The sequence below is a fragment of the Coenobita brevimanus genome, unplaced genomic scaffold, assembly GCF_032717465.1.
Source record: "Coenobita brevimanus isolate Jiangsu-jjx unplaced genomic scaffold, ASM3271746v2 jjx.HiC_scaffold_2594, whole genome shotgun sequence".
In the NCBI taxonomy this organism is placed as follows: domain Eukaryota; kingdom Metazoa; phylum Arthropoda; class Malacostraca; order Decapoda; family Coenobitidae; genus Coenobita; species Coenobita brevimanus.
Window position 1 is genome coordinate 278363 of NW_027643538.1, and position 10678 is coordinate 289040.

Below are 10678 nucleotides of genomic sequence, written 5' to 3' on the forward strand. Positions count from 1 at the left end.
TTTCCGCGGTGTTGTGCGGGGTTGGGAAGGCTGCAACTTGGGGGCACGATGCTCCTGACGAGGGGCTGGCCGTGCACCACGGGCGAAACTCTGGGGGATGACAAGGCGCGGAAGGCCATTCTCCTCAAAGATCTGAGGGAGGAGAATAAGCAACGCAGCCTTGTCACCGCCACAGAAAGCACTCGCCGTCGCGATGCACATGCTGACGATGGTGTCAATCTCCCCAGTACATCGACAATCCTTGGGCCGGCGCCCCCGGGCCGTGGGGCGCCGCCGTGCATGGGCAGAGCCCTGCACGGCTGCACCTCCCGGCCCGGTGACGTCCTTGGCCTCAGGACCCTTCGGTGTCTGGTGGAGAGTGAACACCACCGTCTCGCCCTCGCCTAACGAGCGCTGAAGACGTGTTGAAGCGGGTGCAACGATCCCCAGGCGGTGCACGAATACATCGGCGCCGGTGTCCTGGCGCCGGATGAATCCGTACCCCACCTTCACGTTGTACCACTTCACAGTTCCCGTGATGGTAACGGCTCGTGGTGACTGCTCCCTGCCTGTGGTGGCCCCCCTCAACGGGTCGAAAGCCGAGGCGGGTGTAGAAGGCGTGGAGAGAACAGGTGTTGCTGCCATCGCTGCTCTGGAGGAAGTGGTGGGGGAGAGGACGCTCCCTTGTGCCACCCCACTGTCGAGCTGTATAACGTCGCCTAACTGGTCCTTGTGTCCAATTCTCGCGGTGCGGTCAGTCACAAAGTAGCATAAAAACTTCTCGAGGATGGTAGGGAGTTCTAGTTGTAATAGTTTGTATTTGAGTCCTTCATGCCAGACCTTGTCAAAGGCCTTGCTTACGTCTCTGAGGACGAGACTGCACTGTTCCCGTCTCGACAGGGTCTGGGCGATAGTCTCGTAAGTCAGGGCTATGGCTTTGTTTGTGTCTTTTTGTGGTCTGAAGCCGTACTGTCTGGGGTTATGAAGTCTGTTTGTCTGTAGGTAAAGTCGGAGTCTTCTGTTGATGATCCTTTCAAGCAGTTTTCCTGGTACTTCGAGCAGTGAGATTGGTCTATAGTTCTCGGGTGTCGTGTCAGTCTTTCCTGGCTTAGGTATCATTACTATTACGGCTTCTTTAAGTTTGTCAGGGAAGTATCCCGCGGACAGGGAGGCGTTGAAAATGTCGATGAGTCTTTCTATCATGGAGTGTGAGCATTCCATGATAACTTGTTTGTTAATGCCTGTCAGTCCTGGGGCCGTGTTCTTCGTTTTTGTGACTACTGTCTTAAGTTCGTCTACTGTGATTCGTCTAGTGAGAAGGTTGTTCGTTAGTCTGGAGAAGTCTGCTGTGTCATGGGGGAGGATTCTGTCTCTGTTGTCATTGAGGAAGTGAAGGACCATTCGTTCGTTGTCCTCGTCAAAATCGTCATTTTCGTCGTCAGATATTTGAAAAATGTCACGCCATAGGTTGGTAAAAAGAGTCAGTTGTCCTTGGGTATCATGTATTTTACGTCCTTGGCGATCAATCAGATAAGGGGTGGGTCGTTTGTCTGTTCCTTTGAGAAGACGTACTTCTCGCCAGAACTTGGTTGGGTCAGGATATTTCTCTGTCAGCTGGGTGATTTTAAGGTTCCATTGGTCATTGCAGAGCTGTCTGCACAGTGTCTGTATGTCTTCTTGAAGCTGTCGATATTCTTGGTATTGGTCGTATGTCAGTCCCTGTCGTTCAGCAAGGTTGTGCAGTCTTGTATAGTGAGTCTGGAGTACATGCAGTTCTGGGGAAGGTCTTTGTGCTCTAATAATTTTAAATGTTGTTGTAGGGATAGCAGTTTTAATGCCACTATCCACTGCTTTAAGCCACTGCTCAAGTGCAGTGTCTATGTGTTCCAGAGTCTGATTGTCAAGGGAGGGGACGTCAGGGAGGGAGGCGTCAGAGATCCTTCTGAAAAGGTCCCAGTCAGCTTGTCTGTAGTTGAGTCCGGGTGTGGCGGGGATATGTATAGGTGAGGTGGAGATGGTGAATACGATGGGTATGTGATCTGATGAAGTTAGAGGGCCGGGTTGAGAGAAGGTGTGATGATGGGCACGGTTGTTGGTGATGATGATATCAGGTGATGTGGCACTATTATGGCGGATTAAGGTTGGGAAGTTGGGGCCAGTATGCAGTGCTGTGCCTGCGTTAATGAATGTCATTAGGTTTCGTCCTACTGTATTGTCATAATTGTCTCCCAAGGCTGGATGTTTGGCATTTAGGTCGCCCAGTATGTATACAGGGTCGTTGTCATAGAGTAGTTTGTGAAAGTCGGGGAAGGGTAGGAAAGGTCGTTGTGGGGGAATGTACAGTCGCGAGCAGATGAAATGGTGACACCAGCACACACACCTCTGGGTCGCTTCTACCCGACTAGTTACTAGGTGTGGGGGGGAGGGGAGTGAGAGAGGAAGAAGGGAGGGGGAGGGAATGGAGGGGCTGGTGGAGGGAGAAAGGGCAGGGGAGGGTACGAGAGGCGTAACCATGGCTGTCCAGGTTTTACTTTATCTTAAGGATGTAGGATTGACTTTGGCCGAGCTTAATTAATCATGATGTCATACATATCACTGATAAGGTAATGGGTTTGTAACTTTAAGTTGTTTTCCATTTAAGCGAGAGAGCAATATATTGTATTACACATGAAGATATGGCTAGCTTCGCAGCTCAACTGTGGCTTCATAAGAATCAAGGCAAGAGCTAAATCGTTAACCTAAAGTTTCACAATGGCTACGCCGAGTTGAAGAGGGACAGGGAGTGAGAGAGGAAGAAAGGAGATGGTAGGCTGGGGAGGGAGGGGGGAGGGGGAGAGCTTTTGGTGAGTGGAAGGGGAGGGAGAAACAGTCTTGGCTGTCTGAGAATGAAGGTGGTTGCCAGGCATCACATTTTGATACTGAAGAGTTTGTTAGTCATTATTCCCATTCTGGCAACATTCCTGGTGTGTGTGTGTGTGTGTGTGTGTTGGTGTGTGTGAAGGGAACTGCGGTTCACATGAATGAAACCCTCACTTCACCAGAAATGAGCTTATATTCTGCAAGAGGGTTTGTCTCACTCCGTTCCTCACAATTTTCTTTTATCATAAAAAACATGAATACCTGTGGTTCTCGTATTTTATATTATTAATAATTATTGCTAAAACACATTAAGCACTGAAAATAGCCCATTCATTAAAGAAATTGTAATCATTACAGTTGTAATATCGAACAAGTACTGACGTATGATGACTTGACTAAAAATCAATACATAGCTTTGTAAATGTGAACTCCATCTAATTCGGTTTCATATGCTTTTGATCCCTAGCATTCCCAAGATAAAAAATGTGTATAATCATGGCTAGAGTCTGATGACATATAGCAAGACATATTTATGCTGACATCCTGAATGACGAGCACAATCAACCTATTAAAATGTTCATCCATTAATTGTTGGGCACCAGAACCATCACAGACAAGTGTTAACCCGACGTGCTCATATTTTCCTCACCTTTGGCTTATGACTACATTACTATTCTCCTCATTCCCCAATATTTTCCACCACACCGCTCAAACAGGTGTTACCCCCTCCCTCTTGAACCCTTCCAGTTTCACCTCTCACCAATGAACCCCTCGAATGGAACTCGCACCTGGGGAGGGATACTTTGGAGACAGAAAAGCCTATTATAATTTGGCACGGGTGGAGGGGAGGAGAGAGAAAGAAAGGAGACTGGGAGACTCTGGGGGTAGGGGCTGGTGGTAAGAGGAATGGGAGGCGAGGGGCCGCCAACATTCTATGCTGTCTGAGTAAGAAGGTGGTTGCCAGGCATAACATCTGTATAAGGAGTGAGTTTTGTTAGACAATAAACCCATTCTGGCAATATACTTGATTTGTGTGTGTGTGTGTGTGTGTGTGTGTGTGTGTGTGTGTGCGTCCACTGCTCCCTCCACCTGCTTTGACTGATCATCATCATCATCTAAATTGCCTGGGATTTCCATGCTTAAAACTTTGCTTTAAGTTAATTTCTGTTTATACTAGGGCAGAGGATCATGCAACAAACAGGTCTCTATGGTGTAAACAAGATGTTTGTCATGAGTAGGTCATTCATTATACTAATATACTGTATGATGCTTTATACTTGTAGATACTCATTTATAAAAAATCTTTAACCCATGACAAGAAGTAAATAGATCAGACAATAGGAGAGCTGCCTGTATAACGAAATCGTATCAGGAGGAGACACCACACAATATCTTATAATGGAACTAACATTTTATTTAGATTGTGGAAGGATGTCAGACATTCATACCGGTATGAAAAGTATTTTATATGTTCGAAAATAATGTAACACTATAACTACTACTTATATGGAAAATGAAGGAAAGCATTACACAGCTATGTTAAATACAATATTTTTACAATTGTCGACAAGATTATTAAATTAGTAAATACATTCCATGCTGTAATGAATCCAGCTAGCACTAAACATCATAGACATCATAGCTCAGGTCTCACGCTGCAGCCACGACTCTAACCACTTGCCCCTCTCGACCATGGGAGGTAAAGGACAGAGCCTCGGCACTCTGCCACGAGCCAAGACGGAAACATGCATTGACAGCAGACTGTGGAGAAAAAAAATGCATCATGTTACAATAAAGTTATATAGTTACGACTGATGTAGGGAAATAGAATTAATAGACTTGCACCAACCAAAACAATTACCGTTTTGGTGTGCATTAATGCGTATTTGTAAGGGAACATGATCTTATTATAGATGGACGGATAGATACAAACAACAAAATCTGCAAGTAAAATATTCACGTGATTAATATCCTGTCCATCCACCCTCTCTGTCAATCACAGCTTGAAGTCTCCGCTGCATGTTTCCTGTGTGGCGCTTCACGAGCTCCGGCTGTGCGCTGAATGTCTCCCACACCTCCTTGGCGTGATTTAGGAGTTCAGCAGGCCTCCTTTCCTCACCAGGGATCCATGTTTTCACCATGGAGCCCCAGATGTTTTCAATGGGGTTGCAATCAGCCCCTTTACTGGGCCACGGTAACAGTTGAAATTGTAGATGATTATTGAACCATTCCTGTACGACCCTGGCTTGGTGGATAGGGCAGCGGTCGTGCACGGCCCTCTGGAAATGGGTGATTCCTGTTGGCAAAAGATGGTACGAATTCGTGGGTAAGGATTTCCACATACCTTTGTGCATTAAATCTACCCTGTATATGATGCATATCACCCATTCCATGGTGGCTTATCCAACCCCAAACATTTACAGTTTGGTGACCACTCCTGCGTTCCTCATAGACATTCTGGAGGTCGTATCTGGAAGAAAAGTTTTATGGTAGTTTTTATATATGCAAGTTGCTCAGCTAAACAATCATGACAGAATGCATGTTTGGTTAAATAATCTTCAAGCATTCTTTAATTTGACGAAAACTATACTCACCGAGTATTGTTGCGCCTCCAACAGTGAAGCTGGCCATGATTTGTAGAGCTGAATGTTTTCTCATCAGTCCAGATTACACGCTCCCAAAAATCATTGTCTTTGTTAATGTGCTCTCTGGCAAACTGTAGCCTCCCATCTCGGTGCTGCTGAGTGAGACGATCCTTCGGTGCAGGAACTCTGTGATGCAGGCCTGCTTCGTGAAGTCGCCGTCGCACTGTCCACACACTGGCATCGAGGTGTTGGGTGTCACGGATGGCCACAGCGTTAGTGTGCGGGTGTGCCTCTGCTGAAGCGGCAATATCGCGGTCCTGGGCAGGTGTAGTGCAGCGTGGTGGTCTTCCCCTTGGCAAATTAGCCAAGTTGCCACTTTCGTGCCACCTGTGTTACCAGCATTTACTATAAATCATACGGGAAATATCGGCATGAATGCATTGAAGGAAGATTAATACATGAAAAATATACATCACAAGAGATATTGATTTGCAGTTATTCCACACATCCTGTTCAAGTTCCGAGAAGATATGGAGCTCTGTACTCTAGCACTTTCGCATCAAGAGCTGTAGAAATATCTTAGCACTGGATTCCCACAGCAATTTAAGAGGAGCCTCTCTTGCTGGTAAATTGCTGGGCTATTGTTTCGTTCAATCTACACCAGGAAACAGACGACCACATTGTTCCTAGTAAGGGATCTGTTTCGTGACATAGTTTGGAGGATTCAGTAGACCTAAATGTATTAACAAGATAGTTTCCCCTTAATTGATCCCATTATTACCCGTGGATTACTATTCGTTTCAGACCCTATGACATATCGTTTTTCGATAATATCTTCCAAACAACCCTTCCCTAATTTATGACACTAGAGTGCATTGCCAGGTGTAAACATTCGGAACGTGATGGTGATGGCTGAGGTTCGGATGAGGAAGGCAAGGAGAGAGGGAGGTCTTCCCCTGACCGAATGTCTACATGACTCTTGCCAGCTTCGCCTTAATAACCATAAGTACACTCCTTTATTATACACACTTGAGAATGCACTGTAGTGTCACAAATTAGGGGAGGGTCTCAAAAATGCGATGCCAAAATGTCATTCATCCAAATGTTTGTGTTGAAGATATTTGCAAAAAACGATATGCCATAGGGACTGAAATGGAGAGTATAACTTTTAGGCTCACCTCCTGATCCACCGTGAAACCTTCCCCGTAGAGCACCCCATGGTCCTGGCTATATCACGGATGGACATTCCACTCTCTCGGAGTCCAATTATGCGACCCCGCTCTGCTATGACCTCAAATCGTCTCTCCATCGTGAGCAGCAGCCTTGTGTGATACCCATAGTGCTGATGAACTCCTCTTCATCTCGGTTTAGCCAATATGAACCATTAGGTTAACACTTTGGCTGTTGTATAGAATCTTATGAAGCCACAGTTCAGCTGCAAAGGTGCCAACTTCATCTATGACACAACAAACTACTCTCTCGCTTCAAGTGAAAACAGTTTTAAATTAAAACCCATTATCAGTGATGTGATTGACATCATGATTAATTAAGCTCTCCCAAAATCAAACATTAATCCATAATCAAGATAAAGTAAGACCTTGACAGCCATGGTTATTGCCGCCCCTCCTCTCCTCCCTTCCCTTCCCTTCCCTCTCTTCATCTTTTTCCCACCACCAGCCCCTCCATACACCCCCCTCCCTCTCTCACTTTCCCGTAACTCGTCGGGTAGAAGCGACCCAGAGGTGTGTGTGCTGGTGTCTCCATTTCATCTGCTCGCGACTGTACGTCGTTGCTAGTTTAAGTGGTCCTGTCGTGGTTTGCAGCGTGATTGAGAGCATGTCTGTAATGTAGTCATCGTCTAGTCTGTATGTCAGTCCGTGTCTGATGGCTATAGCTGAGCCATCGCCGTTCTCACCACTGGTGTTACGTTTGTGGACAGTGTAGCCATAGATTTTTATACTGTCACTGTCTTCAACTCCGTGGCTGTTGATGAGAACGACGTCAGGTGCTATAGTTTGGTAGATCGTCGTTAGAGTTCGTTTGTTTGTCGGCCAGTGGAGGACGTTATGTTGAATTACTCTAATCGTTTCCATTTATTTGTTAACAGTACGAGTAGGGTTTTTTCTAAGTCTGTCAGTGCGGAGGAATACACTATGGCATTTGTTGAAGAAGCCGGGTTTCGCAACCTTGAACTGGCACGAGTTGATATCAACCCTTTTCTGGATGAACAGACTGTACACGTACTTTGTTGAAAGGTTGTCATTGCCGTATTCGATTTTTACATGTGATGCGATTGTTAGCGCTGCTATTTGTTGCCTATCTAGTTTTGTTTTATTTTCCTGGAGGGATTCGAGGCTGTAGATTATTACTCCTCCTAGTTCACTGGCACTGACTTCTTCTTCGTCGGTCTCTTCGTCTTCCTCTGAAGTGGAGGCATCGGTTATATACTCTGTGTTCTGTGACGGTAGAGTAGCGTTAGAAGTGGCGTTTTCTGCCTTAGAGGGCGATGGTGGGGTCGGGTTTTCATCACTGATTGATTCAGCTGTTACCTGGGTGGGGGGGTGCGATTGGGTGGCGATGGGGGGATTCCCCATCAGTTCATTGTCGGTGATTGCTGATTCTGAGGGCGTGGTGAGGGTTGAAGACTCAGTCTGGAAGGCGGGGAGTAGAGGGGAGGCAGTAGGGGATGTGGTGGTAACTGCATGGGTTTTGTTTAGGATAGCTTTAGAGGGTGGGTTGCTTGGGGCCTTGACAGGTGGAATTCCATTGTCTTGGAACAGTTTATTTAGGTGAGTAGCATAAGTCCCAGGGTATGTTGCATTAAGCATATGTGCTTCATACATGCAGTACAGAATAGTACTGGGCGGGACTGTGAGGCTTGGTAGGGGTGAGTTAGTGGTAGTGCTGTTGCTGTTGATTGTTGTTGCAGCGGCTGTACTGTAAGTTCTTGATTGTCCAGCTTGCTGTTCAGGCAACTGGGCAATAGACTTTCTCTTCTCCTGCACCGCTTTTTTCCTTATAGGGCAGGACATGGCAGTTGCTCCATGTTCACCATCACAGTTAACACATTTTTTTGTGCTTGAGGTGCACTGTGTGTACTTGTGCTCTGTGCTGGCACAGAGGGAGCATACTTTGTACTCTCGAGGTTTGGGGCAGTCCTTTACCGAGTGTCCATCGACTGCATAGCACTTGTAGCAGGTCAAGATCGGGATAAATTGTTCTTGTTCAATTTGGTAGTGAGGAATGCTGAGGTAGAACAGTTTAAGTCCTGCCTCAGTTGCTTTCTTTGCCTGCGCAATCTGTTTGAATGTTACTTTGATGTTGTGAGAGCGTGGAAACTTGTAGATGTTCTCCACGTCTCCCTCCCGAATGAAGGTGTTGTTGCAGGGTATTTCTTGTATGATGTCATCCTCATTGTTGTCGTAGATGATGTTGTCTACGTTTCTTAGGATGACGGATTTACGTGAGCGCAGTTGTGGGGGAAGGACAGGTTCATAGTCATTGGCCAGGAGATCTCGAGTGCATTCCTCTGAGAAGATCTTGTCAGCATTCGAGTCATCTGCCGTCAGTATGATTAAAGCATCATTGGTGGGAAACACTTTCAAAGTGGCTACTTCAAATTTAGCCAGGACCTGTAGCAGTCCAATCTGGGTGTTCCGGAGTTTAGGGCGGGAGTGTTTAATTTTAACTCTCGCCATCTTCACGCTTGGAAAAAATCTCCCTCTCTCTCTCTCTATATATATATATATGTATACTAATATTCAATATATATATACATACTTTGTCTATTTATACATTTATTTATCCCTTCCTTAGCTCATATATACACACACACACACACAAACATACACATGTACACCAGTAAATGTACACATGTCCGCAAGCCTGTGTGTCCATATATATGTACGGGACGGAATAAGTAAACAATCTAAGTAGACAAACAAATGTCAGCAAGCAGTCCGGCAGTTCCCTACAGTAACGGGGGGCCTAACTCCCCGCCCTCTAGAGGGCGTCGTGGGAGACCCCGTCACTGCCCCGTGAGGGTCTTGCCTAACCTAGCCCTAACAGAATGCCACCCTTGCCGCCTCCTATAACCAGGCCTCTGAGGCCCCCCTTCGTGGAAGTACCCTAACGGTACCCCTTCAGGGTTCGGCTTCGTACTACGGCAAGGGACTCTAAGTGGCAGGCCGGAATGCCAGCTGACAAAGTAGAAAAGGAACGTGGAGACAAAGTCACTGAAGTTAACTGCAAGTTCGCCTAGATAGCAGCGCGAAAGTCTTGGGAGATGTGATTCCAAGTTTGACTACTGGGGGAGAGATGTTACCGCTGCAAGTGCTGGGAGAAGAATGATGTAATGCGTAATCATGGCGTCGATCCGTATCCACTCCAAGCTGCCACAGATATTTATAGCCTAACCTCAGTCTAGTGCATACAGAATCTTTCCACTTATTTCTATATTTTCCATATGTGAAGTGGGTTCTCAGAGCAACGTTAGTATAGTGATACAGTTTCACTACTAGAATGTTGTTGCTCCATTCTCTGATTTTCCTCTTGACCTCGTTTTGTTCTTATTATAGTTTTAATCTGTTTCAAGGTTAGTTGGCATACTACATCTATGTCTTCTTTTTCTGCTGCACTCTTGGCTAGTTCATCAGCTCTTTCGTTCCCTGGTATTCCAACATGGGATGGTATCCATGTGAATGATATGAATCTACCCGATTGCTTGAGCTGATGCAGGACAGCTCTACACTGGAAGACTACGTCTGCCAGTGCAGGTGCTGTGCTCTTAAGGGACTCCAGTGCTCCTCGGCTGTCTACGAAGAAGCACACGTCTCCTTCACCTCCTGTGATCTCCCTGAGGCCGTATAATATTGCATATAGCTCTGCCTGAGTGGAAGACACGTTGTTGCTTATTCTAAAATTTATTTCGCTCTGTACACATGCACTGTCTGCTTTATCTATTATTACGATCCCACACCTTGCTCTGCCATCCTCTCTGACCGAACCATCGCAGTAGACGTGAGCAGTGTTTTCATTGTAGAGTTTATTTATTTGGTTTTGTGCATGTGTCCTTAACACACCTACAGCATAACATTCTTTCTTTTTCTGTAGTGGAGATATGCTCACCTTTACCTCTTCCTCTTCCCAGGGTGGAGACCTAGGTGCCTGCGGTATCTCCTCACAGAAGTTTTGTACCTCGTATTTGAGTACGTTCCTCGCAAGGTCTTTCACATAGCCATTCTTGCCTGCCTCCA